The following is a 27097-nucleotide window of genomic DNA, read 5'->3' as shown; positions in this document are numbered from 1 at the left end:
GTACTGCCTGTAAGGTGTAGCTGGACCAGAGAGCTCCTATATCTTCTAAAGATATTGTGCTCCATAGCAACCAACATCTGAGTACATAAAAGTGGGAGATAGAGGGAGGAGGTAGGAACTTCAGATATATTACTGATCTCAGGTAAATTCTCATTTATCCAGGGTGATTGAACTGTTCTAGATCAATGGGTTTGTTTAATTTAATTGAGAATCTGCTTTATCAACTAGGGTGACACCCTTTTCTAAAAGGGTGAAGGGCTATACAAATTAGAAATATTATGATGCAGAGGTATTTCCCAATTTTCAAAGATTTAGAATACACTGAAATACACCAAATACCACTAAAACTATGCTGAGCCTAATTTAATCTTTTTTAGATGATTCAGGGGCTTTTCAGAGGCAGCTTAATGTAAGGAGAGGGAGCTTCAATTAGACTCAATGGATCTGAGTTCAGATCTTGGCACTATGATTTCTCACCTGTTTGACCTTTTCTGGCTTATAGATTTCTCATTTATAAAATGACAATTTTGGACTTAGATGATCTTGTGAGGCTCCTTACTGCTCTATGAGGCTACAATTTTGGAGTGCCTCAGAATCACCATTATGAACTTCTCAATTTACTGAACCATCATATTTGCTAAAAAAAAAAAAAAAAAAAAAAATCAACAGAATCTGAAAGACCTTCTTTACCATCCTATTGAAATATTATCTTTAAGATTCATTTCAAATATTTCCTTCTCCATGGATCCTTCCCTGATTCCCTTGCCCAGAATTTTCCTGTCCTTCAAAAATGTGGGTGTATACTGTTTATAACTCATTTGTGAATTTAATATGTTCAAATTTCTAGTCGAGTTATTTGTGCCCTTGTCTAATCTTCTCTAGGCAAAAATCATGGCTACTACCTGGAATCATAGTATACATAGTGCTGGGCCTGGAGTCAGGAAGACTCATTTTCCTGAGTTCAAATCTGATTTCAGACACTTACTAACTAGATGATCCTGGCCAAGTCACTCAACTCTGTATGCCTCAGTTCTTCATCTGTAAAATAAACTGGAAAAGGAAATGGCATACTCCAGTATCTTCACCAAGAAAACTCTAAATGAGAACATGAAGAGTCAGACACAATTTTAAAAAACAAAAACCAAACAAAAACAATTGAAATGAAATGGCACATAGTAGGCATTTAATAAATGTTGGTTCATTTTCTCTCCTCCCTTAGGGAGGGGTTGCCACAGGCTGGTTATTGTCCTGGGTACAAAACTTTGTTTTGATTGTCAATCAAATTGTAATTGAGTTAGGTCCCTATAGGATGAACTATGATTTTCTCTATTTCTTAACTCCAGAAATCAACTGATACAGTAGTATAGTGGGAAATCATTGGAATTAGAATAAAGTGAACTTGGCTTTAATTCATACTTTGAATTCTGTGTCCACCTGGCTTAATCATTTCATTAGAGCCTTAAGTTTCCTTATTTGTAAAACAGAAATAATAATATTTGCACTGCTTATTGTAGGGTAGAATGAGAGAGGAAGTGATCCTCTGAAACTATGATTCCTTTTGGTGAAAGTTCCATGTGGGAACTAACTCTACCAATGCAATTCTGCATGTTTGGGGCAATTTATACTATTAAAGAATTGCCTGGACTCAGAGGTTAAGTGACTTGCCAAATATCACCTTTCCTGGAGGTATTAGAGGCAGGAAATGAATTTAGGTCTTCATGGTTTCACCCAATCTTCCTACCACTATTCCACAGCTGTCTCATCAACTGACTCATTGTAATAAAAAACATTTTATCATTTTTAAAGTGGTATATAAATGTGAGTGATGATTTTGTCATTGTCTTACTAGGTTCTGATCCACCGCCTTTCCCTTTATATATTCAGGCTGCAAATTCTCTTTTTTATAGTATAGATCAGGACCAAAGTCATTCCATCAAAATGAATAATCAAGGGATATGGCAATAGGTGAATTTCCCGAGAATTGTGTTGAAAAAAAGATTGTAGTCTATTTGAATAACGAGAGGCAAGAGAATATAACAAGATTCTTCTTTGCCCATTTTAATTAATGAACTGAGATTCACAAAAAGTTCAGGAGAAAAATATTCCTTAAAAGGCCATTGAGAACAATTTAAACTCTCTTTGCCTGTTCATTATTTTTGACTTGTAAAAAGTCAGCATTTCCACCCAAACAAGCATTGTGTAGACATGAGATTTTACAGTCTACCAACTTCAGTTGCTTCCTGTAAATGAGAAAATTGCTTTATAACTTGGATTTAAAAGGGCCCCAATCTGCTCAATATTTTCTGAAATTCAACTACTCATTTTTAGAGAAGGCCTGGCCTTTATAGCAATAATCCCAGTGCTTCCCATTCACCTTATTGGTATGTTTTGTGGATAGAAGGAAATAATCTTTCAATTTGGTTGGTCCTACAATCAGGGAGCAAACATTACAAGATTGATTCAGTTCAGCAACATTTATTAAGCACTTAACTCTGTATAAACCTCTCCTTCTGTCTGATGCAGAAAAAAATGAAAAGAGAAGACTCCATTTCTTTTTCATGGAGTTAATAAGAGGTAGGCTAAATGATTTTTAAAAGCTATCTTTAAATTGTAATGAAGGAACTGTCCAATAAGGATCCAACTCTTCCTATGCTCAGATTTTCTCTTTTTGGTGGATTATATGGAACATACATATAGATTCCCTGCCGAGTTCTAATCCAATCTATGGAACTTTAGGGAACTGGTTTCCAACCACAATGAGTTTAGTAGAATGTGATGATTAAAAGAGTTCTAATTGGATGCAGTGAACTAATGAGCTAGGAACTAATGACTCAAGCACTGCTGAGCTACAACTGAGTTAGAATACAAAAGGGATGACTGATGTTTCTATCTCTTTTCTTTCTTGACAGTGAATGAAGTAGAATTGCTATAAGCTGCTAGGGAGATGGGGAGGAGAAAGGTGGCTGCCCAATCCCCCATCCAACTACCATGTGTGTGAGCCTATGGTGCTTCTTTTTCTTATATATTTCTTTTTTTTTTCTATCACAGGCAAAAGAGTATCACATAATGGAATTGTCTATGTGGTAACTTTATGAGTTATAGGAAATCCTGAGATTCTATCAAAACTATCACTAGTTCCATTGACAATTGGAAGTAGTAACAAACAGAACAAAAGAAGCCATCAACAGAGAAAGTACCTATAGACACAAGTGGAAAGAGAGATAGAGCCAAAAGGGTGGAGTAGTAGGAAGAAATACAACTAAGTTCCACCCCACAACTTCACCAAACCCAAGTTAAAAATGTACCAGATTAAATATTGATTGAAAAAAAAATCCCATTGAGTCATTACAGGGAGGTAGACAAATTGACATATAGTCACTGGAGAAAAGGCCTATCTAGGAATGGTCACAAATTGCATTTAGGAGAGAGGAGGAAGGCCAAAATGCCAAACTCTGAGGCAGACTGATAAGGGAATCTGGGTCCAGGTAAAGGCAAGGTCATGGGCCCTAGAGCACATACTTAAACAAGGAGCAGATATAAAAGAAAGCAGCAACTATGTGACTCTGACCTCTCTACCTTTCAGCTCATTCTGAAACCTACAGTGGAATAACCAGGGCAGGAATATTAGATTAAGCCAGTCCTCAGGTCTTTTGCTCTAAACCAGCAGAGCTTTTCAGCTGGCAGATAATGATCGAGTCCAAGAGCAGTTTACTAAACTCCAGGGGCAAGCCCACAAGTGTATTGCTCAGACCCAGGTCAGGAACTTGCAGAACTAAGACCAAGAGGACAGAAATTAGACATTGCCTTGCATCAGCTACCACTTTGGTAGCTAGCACTACTAAGTTTACAGGTTCCTAAAATGAGCTGTGCCTACAAACCCAGAATAACATAACACTCAATCCTTCTAAGAAAGCAGCAGCAAGAACCTAAAAATCAAAAGATCAATCCAAACATCCCCTCCAAAAGTGCACGAAGCTTGACTCTAATATAAAGTCCAAAGTCAGGAAACAGATTGAAAGGATAAACAAGTAAACAAATCTTACTATAAAAGCCAGTGTGATAATAGGGATGCTTAAGACAAATTCAGAAAAAGAGAATGTTTCCAACACATCTACAAGCAAAGTCCCAAAGAACACAGCTTGGGCATAAGTTCATTTAAAATTCATGGAAGAAATGAAGCAAGAATATTTTTTAAAGAGTTTAAAATATTTCTATGTGAGTACTAAAGAAAAAATGGTTAAAAAATGTTATAGAAAAAATAATAAGAAAGAATTAACAGCTTGGCTCAAGAGGTACAAAACCTAACTCAAATAACAACCTCTCTGAAAATTAGAATGGAGCAAATAGAAGATAATGATTTCATGAGACAACCAAAAAAATTAAAATTAAAATCAAAAGACTGAGAAATTGGAAGAAACTACTATCTCATAGTAAAAACAACTGACTTGGAAAACAGATTGAGAAGGAAAATTTAAGGAGCATTATATAATCCTAAAGTCATAAAAGGAGCCCAGACATCATATTCCAAGAAATTGTAAAGTAAAATTGTCTATATTTCTTGAAATCAGTGGGCGAAGTAGAAATAGGAAAAAAAAATCTAATAGTCACCATTGAAAGGAAAATTCTTAGGGACATTGTAGCCCAAATGAAGAACTTTGAAGTGAAAGAAAAGTTGTAAGAAGCCAGAAAGAAATAAAAATTCAAGTCCTGAGGATCTATGGTCAAAATTAAAAATGATTTAGCAGCTACCACTTCAAAGAATCAGAGAGCTTGGAATATTATGTTCCAAAAAGCAAAAGATATAGACTGACAACCAAGAATAATTTGCCCTGCAAAAGTAACTATGCTCTTGGCAGGGAATGGGGAAGAGGGGGAAAGAGATAAATGATTTTAATGAAATAGAAGATTTCTAAGTATTCCTGATAAAAAGATCAAAGCTTCATAGAAACTTTAAAATGTAAATAGGAGAGTCATGGAAAACATTAAAAGGTAAACAGGAGTGAATAATCAAAAGGGATTAAACAAAAAGAAACCATTTACAAAGAACTATGGGGAAATGATATATGTGTCCCCTCAGAACCTTATAATCATCAAAGGTGATAAAAGGAAGGTAATTAGAGGGTTTGGTAATAGTTCTGTAATGTTTTGATGCTTGTAAAAGAAGTATAAAAAGGAAAGAGAAACACACTAGGGAGATAAAGTGAGAGAAAGAATGAGAGAATTATTTCATATAATCTGAGTGGGACAGGTAGAAATTTATACAAATAAAGAGGAAAAGGACAGTAGAGTGGGTGACCCTTGAACTTCACTTATTTAAATTAGTCAAATGAAGGAAGAATATACATTACATAATAACAGAGGAAGGAGAAAAAATAAGGTGGATTGAAGACGGGATTAGGAATTATAATTAAACTCTAAATTTATATGAAAATATTCATAGCAACTTTGTTGAACTGGAAAAGAATTAGAAGTTCCAAAAGTTCTAATCAGTTGGTGAATGGTTGTTGAATAAGTTATGGCATATAGTTATAATGGAATACACTGTAGTCTAAAAAATAATGAAAAGAATGGTTTCAAAGAAACTTGAGAAGGTTTGGATGAACTGATAAAGAGTGAAGTTTAGGCAAAACCAGGAGAGTTTACACAATGACAATATTGTAAGACAAATAACTTTAAACTCCTCAATTTAATGGCTAACCCTGAGTCCAGACCAGTGGTATCAAATCAAAAAAGAAACAAAAGCCATTAAACCATAATAAGGATCCCTGAGAGTGACATATTGACTTAGAAAAACCACATTTTCTCTGTTGAATCATATTTTTATTTATTTTGTTAAATAGTTCTCATTTATTTTAATCTGGTTTGAAGGCAGTGTATTGCAGGTCACAATGAAGCCTGTCAGCCACATATCTGACATTTCTAGGCTGGCGCAGTCATAATGAAACATGCTTTTCATCTCCTGATTAAAAAAAAAAAGTGACAAACTCAGAGTGTAAATTGAGACATATATTTTTTTGATGTGGCCAATTGAGGAATTTGTTTTGTTTGTCTTATATGTTTGTGACAAGATTGTTGATTATTTTCTTTCTCATTGGAGGTAGAAGGAAATGGGAGGAAAAGAAAGAAGATATTTTAAATTAAAAAACCAAAATTTTTAAAATAAATAATACTTTTAAAAGACTGCTACCAGATGACTGCAGTATCTTCATGGATCTTCAGGGATCTTCAAGGATCATGACTTTAGAAAAGCATTGATCCTTAGAGGCCAGGTAGCACAGTGAATAAGTGACAGAACTGGAATCAAGAAGGCCTGTGTTCAACTATGGCTCAGACACTTCTTAAGTGCGCAAGTCACTTAATGCTGTTTGTCTTAGTTTATTGATCTATCTGAAAAAGGAAATAGCAAAGAACTTTAGTATCTTTTACCAAGAAAATCACAAATAGGATAACAAAGAATTGAATTTGACTAATTAAATAACAATAACAATGAAATTACATAAGAGTGAAACTTCATGAAGACTCCATGAAGGGAGAAAAACATTTTCAGGACCCATAATCAGAAGGTATCACCTTGACTAAACATGCTTTCTACATACATATTTCACTATCTTTGTATTTTATGTTTAAGCTTACTCTCTCCAGGGACTATATGGATTCAAGGGGAAAGTATGCTCCTGATTTGGAAGGATTATGTTGTAACTATCGTTTTTGTTATTTCTTCTCAATAAATATCATTTTCTAAAAATTTAATTGATACCAACTAGTTGACTAATAATAGGGAAGGCTCAGGACTGGGACTAGGTACCTCCAACCCTGAGTTATCCCCAGAACAATGTAGGAAGTGTTAGGCAGCCAGGAACCCAATCTACTATTGTGAATGAGAATTGGAAAAGTGAAAAGTATCATACCATCTGAGAGGCTACATGACCCTGTTGTTATTGTTGTTGTTCAGTCATTTTCAGAATTGTCTAACTCTTCATGACTCATTTAGGGTTTTCTTGGCAAAGTTACTGAAATGGTTTATCATTTCCTTCTCAGTTCATTTTACAGATGAGGAAACTGAGGCAAATAGGATTAGGTGACTTGCCCGGGGTCACATAGCTGGTTCTGTGTCTGAGGATGAATTTGAATTCATAAAGATGAATGTTCTAGACTCCAGATCTAGCACTTTATCCACTGCACCACATGGCCAAGACAGGCTTAAAAAACAGCTCTAAGCAATCGTAGAGCAAACAGTTGTCTTCCCTGCTGCTTCAACTTTCCAGGCTTATAGTCTGATTCTGTCACTTTCTATGATTGCTTAAATGGAGTCTAGCAATTTGGCTGGTAATTCTAAGTACTTTGCATCCATAGTCCCCTTCTTGCAATATATGGACTAAAAATTCCATCCCAACAAAGGACCCTAGTTTGGACTTAGTGATTCTTGACTCCACTCCCTCTTGGTTCCCTTCCCCCATGTATCTCTCCCCATAACTCATCAGTGGAAAGATGTGACAATAACTTAAAATGTCTGATGTAGTGGCCAGGCCTGGTCATGATGGGTGTGATAAGTACACAGAGAAATTATAAAACAGAAGGTGGAGAAAGTGAAGAAAATAAAGTGAGGAGGCAGTATGATGCAGAAGATGGCAGACTGGGGGTCAAATCTCAGTCCTCAGTTACCTGATATGTAATCTTGGGCAAATGATCTAACTTCTCGAATTTCCTCCTCAGTAAAATAAGGGAGTTTGATCTTTGAAGTCCTTTCCAGTTAAATACAATGAATCTTGCCAAAATATAAAATACAAAAGAGAGGCATAAACAAAGTACTATGTGAAGCAAGAGGCCCAAGAATGGAAAGATAATAATTTCAAGCTATAGGCATTGGGGGAGACTATGGAAGAGGGAGCTTTTGAGCTCTGTCTTGAAAGATGGGCAGAGATAGCAAAGCACAACTTTAAAAGATGGCTATGAGCAGGATAGAGAAAAGAGAATCTCAAATAAATGGAAGGATGGTGGGGTCTGGATGGTGGGAAGATCCTGGGTGAAATCTGGGAGTAGCAATTATTTCATTTTAGAATTCCTTATAAGGGGATAGATGTCTAGAAGGCAAAAATGAGTATGATGAGAGGTGGGGAGAGAGAGGAAGAGAAAGGAAAGAGGGGAAAGGGAGAGAGGAAGGAAGAGAGAGAGGAGAAGGAAGAGGGAGAGAAAGAGAAAGAAAGGTGGTATGACAATAAATTGTGATACATACCCACTCTCTCTCCTACTTTCCTGTCTCTTTGTCTCTGTCTTTGTCTATTTCTGTGTATCTTTCTCTGCCTTCTTCCTTCTCTTTATCTCCCTGTCTGTCTCTGTCTCTGTCTTTCCCTGTTTCTTTCTCCTGACTACCCAATTAGCCTGGAAGCTGCTTGAGGACAAGGGCCAGGTTTTAATAATTCTCTGTCTTCCTCTCTTTTCCAAGAAAATGTTGTATCATACTATACCTGGAGTCAAAAGGACCTGAGTTCAAGCCCTGTCTCAGACATTTACTAGTGATTCTAAACAAGTCATATAACCTCTCTCGGCCTCAATTTCCTCTTCTATAAAATAGGGATAATAACATCACCTACCTCTTAGGGTTGTATTATTATTGTTGTTATTAATTATAATGATGATGATGATGATGCAATCTGTTCTTAGAGCTCTTGAAAGTTTGTTAGCAAAATGACTATGTTTAGATCTTTTCATATGTGGATTAGTCTTAGTCTCCCTCAAAACCAGTCAGCCAAAATAAAGCTTGAGAAACCAAAGAAGACAGTAAATCTTCTGAATGGCCCAGAAGAGGCCGTAAAGTGGAAATAAAACTAGATAATAATTTATGATGCTCAGTAAAAAGAGGGGAACAAAAGGCCTAGGGTAGATGAGCTGCCAATGTAGGATGCACATTTCTTCATGCTTGGTGAGTCTTAACTATGACTAATAGTTCCCAGGCTATCCCATAATCTTCCATTGTTAGAATTCTTACAAGGTGCTAAGTCAGTTATCTAATTTAGCATGCTACTTAACAGTTCTCTAGTTCACTAATATATTTAGTACTCATTGGAGTTCTCCAAGATTCACAAATCAGAGAGGAGTCCAGGAGATTCACAAGTCAGGATTCAGTGGAGGAGATTCACAAGTCATAGTTCCCACAAGCCCACTCTCTCGGAGGAGGAATGTCAGATCCATTTGATATTCCACCATTGTGCTGGCTGGAGGTTTTGGATTCAGAGGGATCTAGAGGCAGAAGCTGGCACAGGCAAAGGACTAGCAACAGGAGTTCTCGGAACCAAGGAAAGCTAACTGGGCTATTTTGGAAGAGACAATAAAGGACTGAACTTTTATCAGCTGGCTGCATTTGAGGTGATTATTGATCTGACCTGAAACTGAGGCTGCCTCCAGAAGCCCCTGAGAAACTTGCTCCCAGAGAACAACTATATTTCTAGAGAGAAGAACATTACACTCCATGGATTGAGATGGCCCCCTCTGTCCAGTGAAGTAACACTGAAGTGCTGGAAGTTTGTGTTCAGTGTCTCCAGTGTCATTCCCTTTCCACATTTCATTGACATCTATTTACCTCCTCCTTCCTCAAGCATCTAAGTTCACTGGGGCCTTCATGATCTTTTTTCCCTCAAAATTTAGTCTCAGGAAGATCCCAAAAAATCCTTCACATCAAGTGATAAATGACTCATAACAGTATGGCATCACTCCTCTTCAGAAGTCATTTCACATTTCACAGTGTTCAGAAAACTAGATTTGGAGCCAGAAGATCTGTATTTGAATATCACTTATGACACAATTAGCTGGCATGACCATAGGCAAATTGTTGTTGCTTTCTGCCTGTTCCCTTTTCTATAAAATAGGAAATATAATAATACTACTATCTACTCTTAGGGTTGTTGAGGAAAGTGCTTTGTAATCCTTAAAGTGCTATAGAAACATGAACTGATGATTACATTTTATATTAATAATATTAATTAAAATATTCTAAGGGGTATTATTTCAGGCTTCACTCAATAAGTGAGGAAGAAATTTGTTTGTATAGTGACATAGTGAAATCACATTGGTGAGATTGAGATCTGGCACCAAATGATGAGGTTTGGAACTAAATGTTGAGGTTTAGTAGCAATTTACATAAGAAGAATTCACAATGGCTTTCTCTGTACTATTTATGAGAAGAGGTTATGAACAAAATGAAGAGGTAAAATAGGCATTAAAGATGGTAAATATGAAATAGATTTCGTATATATACTCGCTCTCTAATATATGTGTGTGTGTATACATATATACATATTATTTCTAGACATCAAGGAAAGGATAATAACAATTAGCAAGGGAAAAGACAAATGCAATAAATATTTATTAAATACTTCCTAAAAAATGTAAACTTTATAATGCTTGATATAAGAGTTAAAATTACACATCTCCAATATGGAGTCACTTAGATTAAGTATTCTTGATTTCCATAAAAGCATATAAGTAGTTTTCCAGGGTTAAGTTTGGGTGAGGCAGATAAGATTCATAGCTCTTGATCGGATGCAACTCTTGACTAGCTACAATGGTCTGATCTAGTTCTGTCTTCTGCTGCCTTAGGTCCTTCCCTTAATTTGTGGTCCTGATTAAAAAAAAAAAAGTTTCCTAAGAAAGTCCAAATTCTTTATTATCTCCTTCACAGTCTGTCTCCTTTGCCTGGGGCCCGGCTAGCTTTCAGGAGGCCCTTCAGACGGACCTTGGTCTCAGTGGAGAAATGAAGGAGGACAAGCCAGCCACCACAATGGTGGGAGATGGAATGTCTCCCAGCCCTTGTTGGCTCTTATATACTCTGTTACAAGTACATCATCATCATAGGTGTCAATCTTGTAAAACTATATTAAGTACTAAGTACATGTAAAACTAGATAACCACTATCTTATCAATTCCACTGTTAGCTCCTTGTTGTAGGACTAAATCAATCATACTGAGCCTTAAGTAATATTTCTCCAAAGTTCCTGCCCTTAGAGGCTATGAAGGGCTTTGATTCACAGAGCATTTGTTTGTGATCCTGAAAGAGGCAGAGCTCAAACCCAAGTCTCCTCACTTATTTATCAGTGTTCTTTCCATTCTATCACCCAGTTTCAGCCCTCCTCTCCCTCCCATTTTCCAATTTCTCCATTGGGTTCAGGGTGGAGGTTCCCAGATGGTTGACCCTGATATACCCACACCAAGGTCTCCTCCTCCTAACACCTGCATGGTTAGCATTCTACTTCTCCATCCATCAGTGATCATCAGCATGCAGAGACATTCAATGGAAGTTTTTCTTTATAAGAAAAATATTCAAGACCTTTATCCTAGTGCAGCTCCTCCCCAAATTTCTTTGCTCAACCCAATTCCCTTTTGCTGGATTTGCTCTTTTCAGATCTGTATTTGAGAAGAGTAATTCTTGTCCTACCTACCTGACAGTAGGTTGTAAGAGGGCATTTTGTAAATCTTAAAACAATGTATAAATATGAGTTATCATCATCATCATCATCATCATTTCCAGAGCCCTCTGAAGTGGGTATCAAGGGAACCTGTAGCTTTATCTCCTTTCTACATTCCCATTTCAACCTCTCCTATCTTTTTCCAGATTCCCAAAGCCATCCATGGGAAGAGGTATGTGTGTGAGACCTCCAAGCTGTCTCAACAAGACACGTGGGAAACATTGGATTTAATTATAATTTCATTACCAAGCAGCTGGCAACAGGCCCACCCCAGATTCCCACAAGGCCCCTCTGGTTTCCTAGTTCAGCATAAATGGTCATGTTCATTCTTCTAATTGCAGCTCCCTGATCTGTCTCAGGACCCTTGAATTCTTCTTTGTGGCTGGGCCTTTTGTTTAAGCTCAGACTTTCTCTTCAATTCAGTGACTTTGGGATTAGGCCATGGCAGCCTTTGTCATGGAATGTTAAAGGTGATTTTGAGTTTCATGGCTGCAGCCATCCAGACTAGGGAAAACTGATGTCTATGATACCCTTCTGTCTCTGCTGTGTCACCTTTTGGCCAACTCTTTTTGGTTCCTGAGGGACTCACTTGACCTCAGGCTTTCAGACCTACCTAATCACTACCCCATTGAGTCCTTATAGTCATGGGTATCCCAGTTTAAATCACAGCTTTGCTATTTATCCACTATATGATTATGAGAAAGTCACTTCTCTGGGCTCCATTTTTCTTATCTGTAAAAGAAAGAGATTGTACCTCTTCTGGAGTATTGTGTTCTACTTGGAGTATCATGGTTTAAGAAGGACTTTGATAAACTGTAAGACAAGTAGGATGATGAGGGGCCTTGAATACTATCATATCATAATAATAATTAGAATTAATATGGTGCTTTAAGATTTACCAAACCTTTTATAAAATTATCTCACTTTATCCTTACAACAATCTTGGGGGGATAAGTACTGTTACTATTCCCCTTTTATAGATAGGGAAACTGAGTCTCAGAAAAATTAAGTGACTTGCCTAAGTTCATAGTAAATATCTAAGGCAGGATTTGAACTCAGGTCTTCCTGCTTTGGGGACTGGTGCTCTATCCTCAGAGAGGCATTTGCTAATTCTTTGATTTTATTTGAAAATTTTAAATAATATTTTATTTTCCCCTCAATTACAGATAAAGACAATGTTTTTTAATTGAGTTCTGAATTTTCTTTCTCTCTTCTTTACCTCCCCCTTCCCTGAGATGAGAAGCAATTTGATATAGATTACATATTTGTCATTTGCTAATTCTCTGAAGGAATAAGGCAAGTTTAGTTTAGCAGAGATTGAGGCTGGGGAAGGTAGAAGTGACCCCAGTGTTGGAAAAGATTGAAGCGAAAGAACAAAGGGATGGCAGAGGATGAGATAGAGAGATAATATCATGGAAGCCATGTACATGAACTTGTTGAGACTTCAGGAGATGGTGAAGAATTGAAGGATCGTCATGCCCTTGGAGTCACAAAGAATCAGACACCATTGAACAACAACAACAAAAAAAGAATAAGACAGTATCAGAAGGACTCTCAAGCAGAGATGGGATTAGATTTGTTTTGTCTGTAGAGGCACTATGGTAGAAGATCCTGCTTGAATCCAGGAGACATTAGTTCAAATCCCACCTCTGACACATATTGACCATGGAATACTGGGCAAGTCATTTAAATCCCCAGGCAACTCTCTAAGACTATAGAAAGGACCAACCTGTATTGGGGGAGTGAGTTTCATCACTTTGGATTTCCCTGTACTAATGGAATCACAGGTTTAGTCCCTATTCCCCTTGGCTCTAGAAGGTAGAGTGATGGATAGAAGTTGCAGATTTAGTCTTGATATCAGTCAAATTTCCAAATAATGAGAACTATCAAAGAATAGAGATGATGGATTTTCCTCTTCCTTAAGCGTCTTCAAGCAAAGGCTAGATGACTGTTGAAATTCAATTTGTGAATAGATTGGACTAGATGGTCTCAGAGGATCTTTATGATCCCTCTCCCAACCACAGTCTCATAGATATGAATCTAAGAGCTTCAAGAATTCTGAGGTCTCCCATAATAGTAAGGTGTAGAAAGACATGAGTTTCAATCTACTCTCAAAAACTTACTAGCTGTGAAACCCCAAGATGGTGACTTTACTCTGTGAAACTCAGTTTTCTACTTTGTAAAATGTAATAATAACATCTATACCCCTACTTCCACAGATTGTTGGGATTAAAGGACTCTATACATCTAAAAGCATTCTAGAAATAATATATGTATGTTTTTCTAATTTGTAATAGGACTGCTTGTACATCCATAAATACTCTTCCTTCTACTAAATGCTGTGGTTACAAATTCCCATCCTTCCTATCTTTCCTTTTATAATCCCTTCCCCTTCTTCCTCACCACTTCCCTGTGCTCTTTTCTTTCAGAGACCATATGCATCATCTTTTCTCATTGTAAGCCTTAAATTTGACCCCCATCATATCATACATTTCTCTCTCTCTATTCCCATTTCCCAACCCTCATTTTCATGTAGCCTCTCATGATATAGTTCCCCCCAAAAAAACCAAAAACATTGATCCACTATAGGCTGAGGGCCTCTTCCCATCTCTATGTTATCTCCAGAATGGGCTGGAAGATCTTTCCCAAAGATCCAGAAGGTTTCATCTTTTAGCATCATCTATGAGCTAATGGGGTGACTGATATCAGTCAAATTTCCTAATAATGAGAAGAACTATCAAAGGATAGAGATGATGGATTTTCCTCTTCCTTAAGCATCTTCAAGCAGAGGCTAGACTATTGAGATTCAATTTGTGAATAGACTGGACTAGATGGTCTCAGAGGATCTTTATGATCCCTCTCCCAACCACAGTCTCATAGATATGAATCTAAGAGCTTCAAGAATTCTGAGATCTCCCATAATAGTAAGGTGTAGAAAGACTTTAGACCCTGAGCCAAAGAACATGAGTTTCAATCTACTCTCAAAAACTTACTAGCTGTGAAAGCCCAAGATGATGACTTTACCTCTGTGAAACTCAGTTTTCTACTTTGGAGCCAAGAACAACTATCAAGAGGAAGAGTCCTGTAGAAATCAATAACAGACAATCTCACTCTGCTGGATAACCTGTTCTGAATGCTGATCTACAACTTAGTTCCTAAAATCTGATATGTAGATTCATAGGATGTCAGACTTGGAAGGGGACCTTAGAAATCTCAATCAACATCTCTGTCTCTGTCTGTTTCTCTCTGTCTTTCTGTCTGTCTCTCTGTCTCTTCTCTCTCTGTGTATCTTTCTGCCTCTTTTCTCTCTTTGTCTCTCTCTTTCTATCTTTCCTTCTCTTTTCCTCCCTTTCTTTCTCTGTCTCACTTAAAGTTTACAAAACACTTGCCTTACCTCAACCTTGAGAGTTTAGTCATGTGTATGACCCATTTTCACATATCCTCATTTTACACATACACATAGGGTCACTAGTGATTGTCACAACCATCTCTTTCCAACTGAAAACCCAACATATTTCCCTCCACAATGAATCTTTTATGATTGTTATCATTATTATAAATCATATTATATTGATGAACTTTAGAGGTAAAGTTAGTGGATGAATGTATAACTAATAATTATAGGGAAATTTTTTTATCTCCCCAAGTCTTTGTGGACTCATAGTGTATGGGTCAGCAAAGATCTTGGAGTGTTCTTTGTGGTTGGTTGTCTGGGACTAAAATTCTATCAATGAAATGAGTATGCAGTAAATAAATAATTATCTATTAAGCAGATACTGTTCCACAAGAAAACATAGGAGGAAATGGAATAGTATTGTTCCAAAAAGCAATGGAATTTAGAATTCAGCTCAGGGTGACCTATTCTGCAAATCTGAGCTTAGCCATAAATGCAAAAAGATAAAAATTCAACAATAAAGTAGTGCTTAAACATTTTTAGAAAGAAAACCAGGACTAAAGAGATTATTTGCTTCTTGAATATCCCTAACAATAAAAACGTACAAGGAGTGAATAAGTGGATCAAAGACTGTAACAGCAAAGATATCAATAAGAAACTTCTTTCTAAATGAACACAATGTTCACAGAAATGGAGATGGAAATCCAGTAGCAGTAACAGTGCAAACATAGAAAAGGAACATAATGGGCTGATCCCAATCTACAAGTGAATTAGTGATTTTTTAGCAAGATTATTACAACATGGGAGGGTACCTGAAAGAGGAAGGAAATAGGGAACAGAGAAATGTGTAATATGCTGGAGTCAAATCTAAGGTGAATAGTGAAGGGAAAATGACCCCTATGGTTTCTGAAGAAGAAAAGGGAAGGATTGAAAAAAGGAAGGAATAAAGGAAACCTGACTTTCGTGAAGGGTTGGGGTGGAAATCCATTGATGAATGCTCTTATGTGTGAAGAGATAGCATGTCAAGGAAGATTGGAACCTGACTTAAAAAGTCTTCTCATCCTATCTTGAGAGGGGAAGATTGGAACTCCTGAGGACAACTAGCACCTGAGGGAATGGGAAAGCATGAAACTAGGGAAAGATTCTGAGTCAAATGGGACAAAATATTATATATTCCAAAATGCCTTAGCATTTAAATTCACAAAAGAAACATCTGAACTACAAGAAGGCACAGATTATAACACAAAAGTGACAGGGAACTTCTCTCAGTATGTGGAATTGAACAAATTCCTGGAGAAATTAGTTAAAAGACTCATAGTATCTTGTAAATGGGACAGCAAAAAAATTATACATATTTATTAGGTACACATGGAAGTTTTACAAAAATTGGTCATATGCTTGTGTTATATTGCAAACAAATAAAAAAGGGAAAAAAGCTAATACAGTTTTTATAGACCATAATGCTATAAAAATAGTAATTGGTTCAGGGACCACAAATAGAAAATGCAAACCCAAATACAGCCTTAACAATGAAATCTAAATAACAAGTAAACTAAAAAAGAACTCATAGAAAAAAATTAAGAATTATGTAAAAGAAAATGGTAATTCTGGAAGCGACATCCAATTTGGGAGATGTAGCTAAAGTAGTCCTTTGGCAGTTAGGTGGTGCACTGAGGACATTGAGCTTGGAATCAGGAAGACATCCTCATGAATTGAAATCTGGCTCCAAACACTTATTAATTGTGTGATTGTGAACAAGTCACTTAATGTAGAGGGTTGAAACTCTGAATAGGTGTGCTTGAATGAGACAACCAGGCACTTAAGGCTAATTTCCTATTTGATAAGAGACAATGACTCTATTAGCATATATTTGGATAAGTGGCTCTTCTCACAGTTGATGCTGGTGAATGTTTGGTGTTAAGATAATCATAGGCAAGGATTGGAAGTCGGGCTGAGACAGGCCAGAGTCACTGTGCGGCAGCATAAGGAGAAGAGAATTTGGTGAGTCCGGACTCCCAAATCCAGGATAGATCATTGTCAAGTCTTATGGCAGTTTGACTGCCTCCTTCACTTCACTTCTCCCCCTAAAGACCAAGGACTTATTTTATCCTGACTCTAGTTGACCCTGAGGCCCTCCAATGACTAGTCTGTACTCCACAACTTAACCCTCTTTGTCTCAGTTTCCTCAATGGGCTGGAGAAGGAAATGGCAAACTACTCCAGAATCTTTGCCAAGCAAACCCCAAATGGGGTCAGAAAGAGTTGGACATGAATGAAAAATGATGAACCACAACAGTATATTAAATGTCCTCTGGGAAAAGTGGAAAACCAATAAAAAGACCCTAAAATAAGCACAAAAAAGGAGATATTAAAAATTAAAAAGGAAATAGTTAATCTGGAAACAATTAAGACAGAAATGATAAATAAAACTAAAATCTGGTTTAAAAAAAACAATAAAATTGGTAAACCCTTAGTAGTACCATGTTTCCCCGATAATAAGACCTATCCTGAAAATAAGCCCTCCCCTAACTGTGTAAGATTCCTCTAAAATAATCCCTCCCCCGAAAATAAGCCCTATTGAGATTGCTACTGTAGTGAAGGTGATCCCTTGCACTACACGCTACATTATGGTACCCTCTGTATGCACCGTCCTCCCCCCACCCCCCGCCCCAACGCATGCTGCGCTCCCAAGCTGCATCCAATCAGAGCTGCAGCAGTGAACAGTCATCCTGTTCTTCCCCAGTGATTTGCTTGCTGGTGCCATTGAGAGCAGTGCCGCGGAGGAGAGCTGAGGCAGGACAACATAAAAACCCGGTATGTAAGCGTGAATGAGGGAGCATGATAGAGGATAAAAGGGGCATGATGGAGGATAAAAGAAGAACTCAGCCAGTACTCACCGCACTAAAGAAATGAAGAACTTCCTTGCAGAGAGAAGAATAGATCAAGTAATGATTCCTGCAGGAATGACTGCCTATCTCCAGACCCTTGATATTGCAATAAACAAGCCATTCAAGGACCATTTGCGCATGGAAGTCAATGACTATATTGAAAATAGAATGGAAAGAAATCAGCGTGGAAACTTTGTGAAGCCCTGTCTGCAAGAAGTTGTGACTTGGGTGAAGAAGTCATGGGATAAAATTACTGACAGCTGTGTCGCCAAGGCACTACAAGCAGGTTACCTGGACAAGACATGTTCATTTAAAGAGAACTATATTGCTGGACATGACAGATTGGGTCCACTTCTTCTGAAGGAAATACAGGCACAAGACATCCAGGATGGAATTCAGGGTATGGACACTTATGACGATGTTGTTGAAGAAGATGACATGATCATTATTGAATAAAGGTACTTTTTTTGTTCACATTTATCTGTTTATTAAAATTGCTGTCAATATTCATTAAAATAAGCCCTCCCCTGAAAATAAGCCCTCTGGCGTTTTTCTGTCCAAAAAAATAATAAAACAGTGTCTTATTATCAGGGAAACACAGTATTATTAAAAAGAAGAGAACTTGGAACTTAAAATCAGTAGAATTGAATTTGAATACCATCTCTGCTATTTAGTCCCTGTGTGACCACAAGGAAGCCAACTAACCTTTATGGTCTTCAGCATCTCCATCTGTAAAATTCAATGGTACTAGATGACCTTTAAAGTCCCTTCTAGGACCTTAAGACTTGTCCTACTTCCTTTTAAAGAGTAGAATTAAGCAAATAGATGGAAACTGCAGAGGCAGACTCTCTCCCAAGGAGAGAGCTGCAATAGAAAGACTCTTGTATCTGGAGTCAGAAGAACTGAAAGTTCAACGTTTGGCTGTACTACTTACTATTTGACTTTGTACAATGTTCTCTTTACCTTCTTGACTCAAGTTTCCCCATTTTTAAAATGAAAGGGTTGGATGAGGTAACCTTTAAAATCTTTCCAACTCTAAATAAATGGAAATTAGTTTGTAATCAAGATTAAAAGACAGGGACAATTAAACTGTCCATACACTTTGACCAAGAGTTTTTACTGCTATATTTCTAGGAGGTTAAGCTAAGTGAAAAGATTAGAACCAGGAGATCATTATACACTTCAAACACAATACAGTATGAGGATCACTTCTGATGGAAGTGGCTCTCTTCGGCAATAAGAGGATCGAATTCAGTTCCAATTCATCAGTGATGGACAGAAGCAGCTACACCCAGCAAAGGAACACTGGGAAATGAGTGTGGACTGCTTGCATTTTTGTTTTTCTTCCCAGGTTATTTTTACCTTTCTAAATCCAATTTTTCTTGTGCAACAAGACGACTATATAATTATGTACACATATATTATATTTAAGATATACTTTAACATTTTTAACGTGTATGGGACTACCTGCCATCTAGGGGAGGGGGTGAAGGGAAGGAAGGGAAAAGTTGGAACAGAAGTTTTTGCAAGGGTCAATGTTGAAAAATTACCCATGCATGTATTCTGTCAATAAAAAACTATAATAAAAAAATTTTTTTAAAGCTAGCTAGGATGGCACTGATAACCACCCTCTCTGTCATAAAGCAATGCTTGATAGATTTGTGGGACTCATCTGCATACTGAGGCTATTGATAGTGAATCAAGGATAGCAGACTCCCTGATTTCTAAGACAAACCTTCTTTAATTGTACAAGTAAGATTGTAGAATGTTGTGGAAATATACCAGGTTCTAGGCCTTCAAGGATAACAGAGATGTCCTAGAATTTTCCTAGAAGTTAAAGGCAACTTTTTTTCTTTAATTATAATTTTACACTAACTCAGAAAGGAAGACTGAACTTTTAAACTTAGCTCATAGAAAAAGGGACAAATAAATGTAGCTGGAGCACTCATTCAAAATAGGGCAGTAATGCAGAATAGTATCAATTACAGAATAGAATCAATTATAAAATGATACAAAATTAATTTACTTTCCTCAGGGCAGATATTGTTTTTTGCCCCTTTGTATTTAACTCCAGTGCTTAGCACAATGACAGGCACATAGTAAGTACTTAATAAATGTTTATTTAATTGAATTATATAAAAGTAATGCAAACACCAAAAATGTCAATAAAAATAAGATTTGAAAAATAAACCTGGGAGATTAATTGGGATTGGGTGCTACATAGATTGACAACCTCTATGAGGAAGGTACTAATGGTATTTTGTCAGTCTTAAAATTTTTTTTCAAATGAACAAAAATCTGTTTTCTCTCCCATCCCACCCTCATTGGAAAAACAAAACATAACTTTTGTAACAAATATGTGTAATGATCTTTGCATTGGCCATAATCATATATATATAAACAATTTGAACCTAGCATTTTTCTGCCATAAGGTGAATAGCATGTCTCATCATCTATCTTCTGGAATAGAGGTTGTTCATTATGTTGGTTACTTATTTTTTTCAATGTTGTTGTTATTTTATAAATGTGGATGGTATTTTGAGGTCAGCAAGATGTCCCTGTTTTAAGGACTAGGTAAAGAGGAGGCACAGGATATGTAGGAACTGGGCTAGAATCCAAGCTTTAGCATTTGCAAAATGCATGACCTTAAAGTCACTTAACATTTCCATGACCTGGGATCCTCATTAGCAAAATGAAAGAATGAGATTGAGCAACTTCTAAGGTCCTTCCTAATTCTCTGGCTATTTCCAATCCAATTCTGTTACCCTGCATTGAAGATCATTTATAATTAACACATAAATTATGTACAAATGGGTGCAAAGTTGCTTTCAGAACATTCTCCTCTGCAGTCATACTTACACTTGGTTTGCTTAGCAAATCCTTTTCTTTTCACAGATATGTTGACGGTAAACTTCAGTCCAAGCCAAGGAAAATCATGAATTCTCAATTAGTGAGATCTGAATTTGTGAGATTCCCCCCCACCCAGGATGTGAAATACAGACCCTTTTTTCCAATGGCTTTCTAGACGAGGCTGACTGGCTTCTTTCCTTCCTCTACGCTGGAGGATCAGTCCCTCTGCTGAGCTCTCCCTTTGTTTGTCTTCAACCTGACATTTCTATTGATGTATTGATCTCTCCCAGCTGAGGTGCATTTCTGCTGAAATTTCTCAGCTCTATTGGGACGGCAAGAGCAAAGTTAATTGAAATTGCTAAGGCACTAAGACATGGCAGAGGGGGGAACTGGGGCAGTGTTCACAGTCTTTCCATGCAGGAAAACCAGAGGTATGTGAGGAACTTGGCTCCAAATCAGATATGAGAAGGAACAGAAGGATCAATCTGCCAGAGCTGGAGTGAACAGAGGAGACACTGAAGGTCTTGCTCTGCTGGCACAAAGCAGTTTTAGCTGTGGCCTCAGGAACATGGTGAATAGAAGGCCAGCCTCGGAGTCAGAAAGACCTAGATTGCTAATAAAGTTCCAATGTGCATTGTTAGAAAGATCTCACTGAGAATTTCATACATTGATGAAATCACAGGTTGGGTCAAATGGTAGAAACACCTCTCTTCCTCATCCCCCCCCCCAAAAAGGCAAAAATCCGCAAAAAATATGACCAGTTATATCATCCCCAACCCCCATGATGTTGCTGGTACTATTTTTTTGCCCCACCTACCCTGTCCACAGTTGGACCTGAGTGTGAGGTAAGATCTGAAGATGAAGCTGAAAGGGAGAAAGTACTCCCTTCTCTGGCCCCCACCTTTAGAACTTCAGGATAAGCCATGCCATTTCTTCTTCCACCAAGCCCTAATTCTACATCTGCAGAGAAATTTCTCTAGGGTACACTAGAAGGGTGGTATAGGGGGCAGGGTAGAGGGTAGAGATGAAAAAATAAGATCACACTTTAGCTATGTTTCAAGTAGAACAATCATATTGACTCATTTTCACTATGAGAGGCAGAAAGAAAATGTCCAATTCTGATTTTTCTTGTGCAGCATGATAGTTGTGGAAACATGTACAGAGGAATCGCACATGTTTAACATATATTGGATCACTTGCCTACTGGGGAAAGGGAGGGGAAAAAATTAGAACACAGGGTTTGGAGGTGAATATCAAAAATTATCCATGTATATATTTTGAAAATAAAAAGCTACAATTAAAAAAAATTAATTAGTGATCCTGAGTGAAAAAAAAAAGGAAAAGAAATATTATCCAGTTTAGTTCCACTTTTTAGGAAATTTATTCTTAAACCACAAATTCTCAGCTAAGAGAAAGTCTGGCATTTTGGAAACAAGGCTTAAATACTGATTCTTTCTGATTCTGACACATTCTGATTCTTTGTGATTTCATGGACCATAGCACACTATCTAGGCAAAGATACTAGAGTGATTTGCTAATGGAGTAGGGCAAACAGAATTTAATTGACTTGCCCAAGGTCATACAGCTAATAAGCATCTGAGGACAGATTTGAACTCAGTTCTTTCTGACTCTGAGTCCAGCCTTCTATCTTCTGAGCCACTAGCTGCCTCGAGTCTCTTATATTCCAAAACTAACTACTGCTCTTCTCTCCTATAGCCCTGGACTGGAATGAAGAATCCAAGTTTAAGGATGTATACAAATCAAAAGCAATTAAAATAGGTCAGATTTTATTTACAATGAGTTCGCTTCTAAAAGTACTACTTAAAATAGCAAATAAATAACTTTCTTCAAACAGAAAACTATCTATTATACTTCATTATTCATGGACTCTCTCAGGCAGAAATATGGGAGTGAGGTAAGGAAGAAATAGATTCCCTATTTTCTCAAGTAGCAAAAAAAAATCATCAACAACAGGACCCCAAGTTTTGGACACAGATGTCTGCTCTGCCTTGATAAACAAAGGGCCACCTTGTCTCTGGCTACTGCTTTCTCCTATGTCATAGGTCTCTCTCTACAGCCTCTTCCTCTATTACTCTAATTAACAATGGTCATCTCAAAATTTACACTGTGACACCAAATTCCACTACATCTCTCACAGAGTGGGAAAGGAAAACAATTCTGTCTTCAAACTATATGTTCCAGGAAACCACATAGCATGGCACTGTCGCAGAAGCTTGCTACAAAGATCTCTTCTCAAAATAAATCCTCATTGTTATCTTAGATAATCTTCTTGAATCAAAAGAGTTCTAGGTCTGAAGTCAAAGATTCTGGATTCAACTTCTCACACAAATAAAGTCAGATCTAAACAACTGGAAAAATATCAATTATTAGGCTGAGCTGATTTAATAAAAATGACAATTCTACCTAAATTGGTCTACTCATTCAGTACCATACCAATCAAACTGTCAAAAAGTTATTTTATAGAGCTAGAAAAAATAATAACAAAACTCATCTGGATGAACAAAAGATCAAGAATATCAACAAAAAAAAAAACAAACTAGAAAGGACAGCAGCTTAGCAGTATCAGACCTAAAACTATATTATATAGCAGTGATCACCAAAACCATTTGGTATTGGCTAAGAAATAGAGTGGAATAGGCTAAATACATATCAATGATAATCAATAATCAATGACTATTGTAATCTAGTATTTGGTAAACCCTCAAACTCCAGCTTCTGGGATAGGAACTCATTATTTCACAAAATTTCTGAGAAAACTGGAAAATAATATCAGAAACTTGACGTAGACCTACATCTCACACCCCATACCAAAATAAGGTCAAAATGGGCACATGATTTGGGCATAAAGGGTGAATAACATAAGCAAATCAGGAAAACACAGGATAACTTTCCTATTGGATCTTTGGAGAAGGGAGAAAGTTATGACCAAAAAAGAACTAGAGAACATTATAAAATACAAAATGGACAACTTTGATTACATTAACTTAAAAAGGTTTTGCACAAACAAAACCAACACAAACAAGATTAAAAGGAAAGCACAAAGCTGGGGGAAATTTTTTACAGCCAGTGTTTCTGATAAAGGCTTCATTGCTAAAATATATAAAGAACTGTGTCAAATTTAGAAGAATACAAGTCATTCCCCAATTGATAAATGGTCAAAGGATATGAACAGACAATTTTCAGATGAAAAAGTTAAAGCCATCTATAGTCACATGAAAAAATGCTATAAATCACTATTGATTGGAGAAATGTAAATAAAAACAACTCTGAGATACCACCTCACATCTTTCAGATTGGCTAAGATATTGGAAAAGATAATGGGGATATAGGAAAACTGGAACACTAATCCATTGTTGGTGGAATTGTGAAATGATCCAATAATTCTGTAGAGCAATTTGTAATTATGCTCAAAGGGCTATAAAACTGTGCATACTCTTTGATGTGGCAGTGCTACTACTGTGTCTGTATCCCAAGGAAATTATAAAGGAGGGGGAAAGACCCACATGTGTAAAATTTTTGTAGCAGTTTTTTTGGTAGCAAAGAATTGGAAAATGAGTAGATATATCTGCCCATCATTTGAGGAATGGCTGAATAAGTTGTGTATATGAAGGTAAAATCATATTATTATTCTATAAAAAATGATAAACAAGCTGATTTTAGAAAGTCCTGGAAAGACATATATGAATTGATGCTGCTACACAAGCAGAACCAGGAATATATTATATACAATATCAGCAAGAATGTGAGATGATTAGCTTTGAAAGACTTGGTTCTTCACAGTGGTTCAATGTTCCAAGTTGATATATGTTGATATATATCAACACATGCTATGTTCATTTTTTCTTGTTTTTTTTCCTCTTCTGATTTTTCCCTTTTGTTCTGATTTTTCTCTTCCAACATGATTCATAAAGAAATGTGTATTAAAAAAATAAAATTAAATAAAATTTTTTAAATGATGAGCAAGCTGATTTTAGAAAAGTCTAGAATGTTTTACATGAACTGATGCTGAGCCAAAGAAGCAGAACCAGGAATACATTATACACAGTAAAGCAAGATTGTGTGATGATCAGCTTTGAAAGATTTGGTTCTTCTCAGCGGTTCAGTGGTCCAAGACAATCCCAATAAACTGAATAGAAAACAACATCTCCATCCAGAGACAGAATTATGGAGATTGAATGTAAATAACACATGCTATGTTCACTTCTTTTTTCTTTTTTTTCTCCCATGGTTTTTCCCTTTTGTTCTGATTTTTCTCTCTCAACATACTTCATACAGAAATGTGTTTTGGGTTTTTTTTTTTTCATTTATTTTACTTTTTAAAAAGCGGAATAAGAAAAACAGAAAAGGAATACAAAACAAAATAAAACAAAGCAAAAGAGAACATTGTCCTGTGCCCAGCAGAACATTAGGGATAATTCAAAATACATAATAAATTACTATTTAAGAAAGTATACACACACACACACACACACACACACACACAAACACACACATATATGTGAAAGAAATTATATTCTTGAGTGTCCATCTTTACTTCCATATAAATTATTCTTTTGTTCTCTGCTGTGCACCTTTTAGATTTATTTTTCCCCCATTCATCCCCTTCTCCATCCTCAAGCAAGCTACAGTTAAGAAAGGACAAATTATGTATACATATGTAGATATATACATATGCACACATACACCACACACACCTATACACACACATCTTTCCTATCCCTGCTGACTCTTTGCTTTAATTCTGCTCCTTAACTGCCTTGCTATTACTTAATCTCCTGCCACCTATGGATTTCTTCCTTGTCGACTTTCCTTACCCTTTGCTTCTCCCTCCACCCTTATTTCTTTATAGATTTTGGTATATATGTAATTTTGCCTATTTAATCCACTTCTAATATAAGTAGGTTTTCAGAACTAAGAGCCCTCCTTTTCCCTCTGATGGCTCTGTGTCTATTCTGTACTTCATTTGTAATAACATAATTATCATTTTTACCTTAACTGCCCCAATGTTTCTTTTGAGTTACCTTATTGTTGATGTCAATCTTAAACATATGGTAAAAATTTCTCACATAAAAACAATCAACAATTTATCCATGTTAAGTTCCTTGAAATTGAATTTTGATATTGTTTTTTATTTGTTAAATTATATATTAATGGGTTTTGTTCATAGAAAATCCTAAAAATCTGCAAGTTTATTGAATGTCCATTTTTTCTCATTCGATATTATAGATAATTTTGCTGGATATGATACTTTTGGCCATGGGCGCAGTTCTTTTGATTATTGATAGATATGATTCCAGGATCTGTGGTTTTTTATTGTGGCTACTAAGTGAAATAGGAAGCTGAGGACTTCTCCAAATAATAACTTTGGGTAATTCAAGACTGGGCACCAAGGATCTGTTTAATCATTAGGCTCTGGGAAGAAGATCAAAGGCTTGCTTTTCCAAAAAAAAAAAAAAAAAAGAGAGAGAGAGATAACCCCTTGACCTTTACTCAGCCTCTTAGAGAAAAACCTGAATAATTATTTAATGGTCTGGAAATATTTGAAAAGTCTCCAAACTGGCTATCTGTATTTGTTGATTGAGAAAGGCCTGAGGTAAACCAAGTCTCCTTAGTTAATCTAGGAATCTTTAACCTTTCTGGCTTTATCAATTACTTACTTCTAAATAAATCTTCTTATTGTGAGGGATTATGTGGTTTCTCATAAAATCATTACCTAAGGTAGTTTGAACTCATATCCTAAATTTTAGTTTATGAAGGTCTGATAGGTTTGGGAAAAATTAAATTCCTTGTTTATAAAACATTACAATAGAGTGCTCATATCAGCTCAAATAAGCATTTGCAAACATTGTAACAAGCTGACCTCAATAAATTTAGGCAAGCACACCTGCAATAAGTCAACTAACTTGGCTAGACTAGAATTTAGCAAATCTTTTCTACTTCCACTTGAGCAAGCAGTGAAAATTTTAACTGGATAAGGGGAGGTGGTCATGGGTTCCTATGACTATTTAATCGCTTCTAACTCTGTAATCATTGGCTTTACTCTCTCTGAGAACTCAGTGAGCAGACTGCCCACTTCTCGTGAGATTCTAATAAAACTTCTAACCTTCACTTTGAGAAATCTCTGAGTAGTCATTTTGAGTCAGGGTTTGCTTTGCCGTCTCACGCACTACTGATAATTCCTATACAATTCTAATTGTAGCTCCAGTGTATGTGCATTGGTTTTTCTTGTTTCTTGCAAAATTTTCTATTTGATTTCAGGGCTTCAAAATTTGGCAATAATATTCCTATATATTTTCCATAAAGGATTTCTTTGAAGTGATAATTTGTAGATTTTTTTTTCTATTTCTACTTTTCCCCACCTATCTAATTTTTCCAGGACAATTTTCTTGGATTATTTCTCGCATTATTGTGTCAAGGTTCTTTTTTTGGTCACAATTTTCAGGCAGTCCAATTATTCTTATGTTTTCTCTTCTTGATTTATTCTCC

The sequence above is a fragment of the Antechinus flavipes genome, chromosome 4 (genome assembly GCF_016432865.1).
Source record: "Antechinus flavipes isolate AdamAnt ecotype Samford, QLD, Australia chromosome 4, AdamAnt_v2, whole genome shotgun sequence".
NCBI classification, from domain to species: Eukaryota; Metazoa; Chordata; class Mammalia; order Dasyuromorphia; family Dasyuridae; genus Antechinus; species Antechinus flavipes.
The sequence above is the reverse complement of the archived record's forward strand: the minus strand, read 5'-3'. Positions refer to the sequence as shown.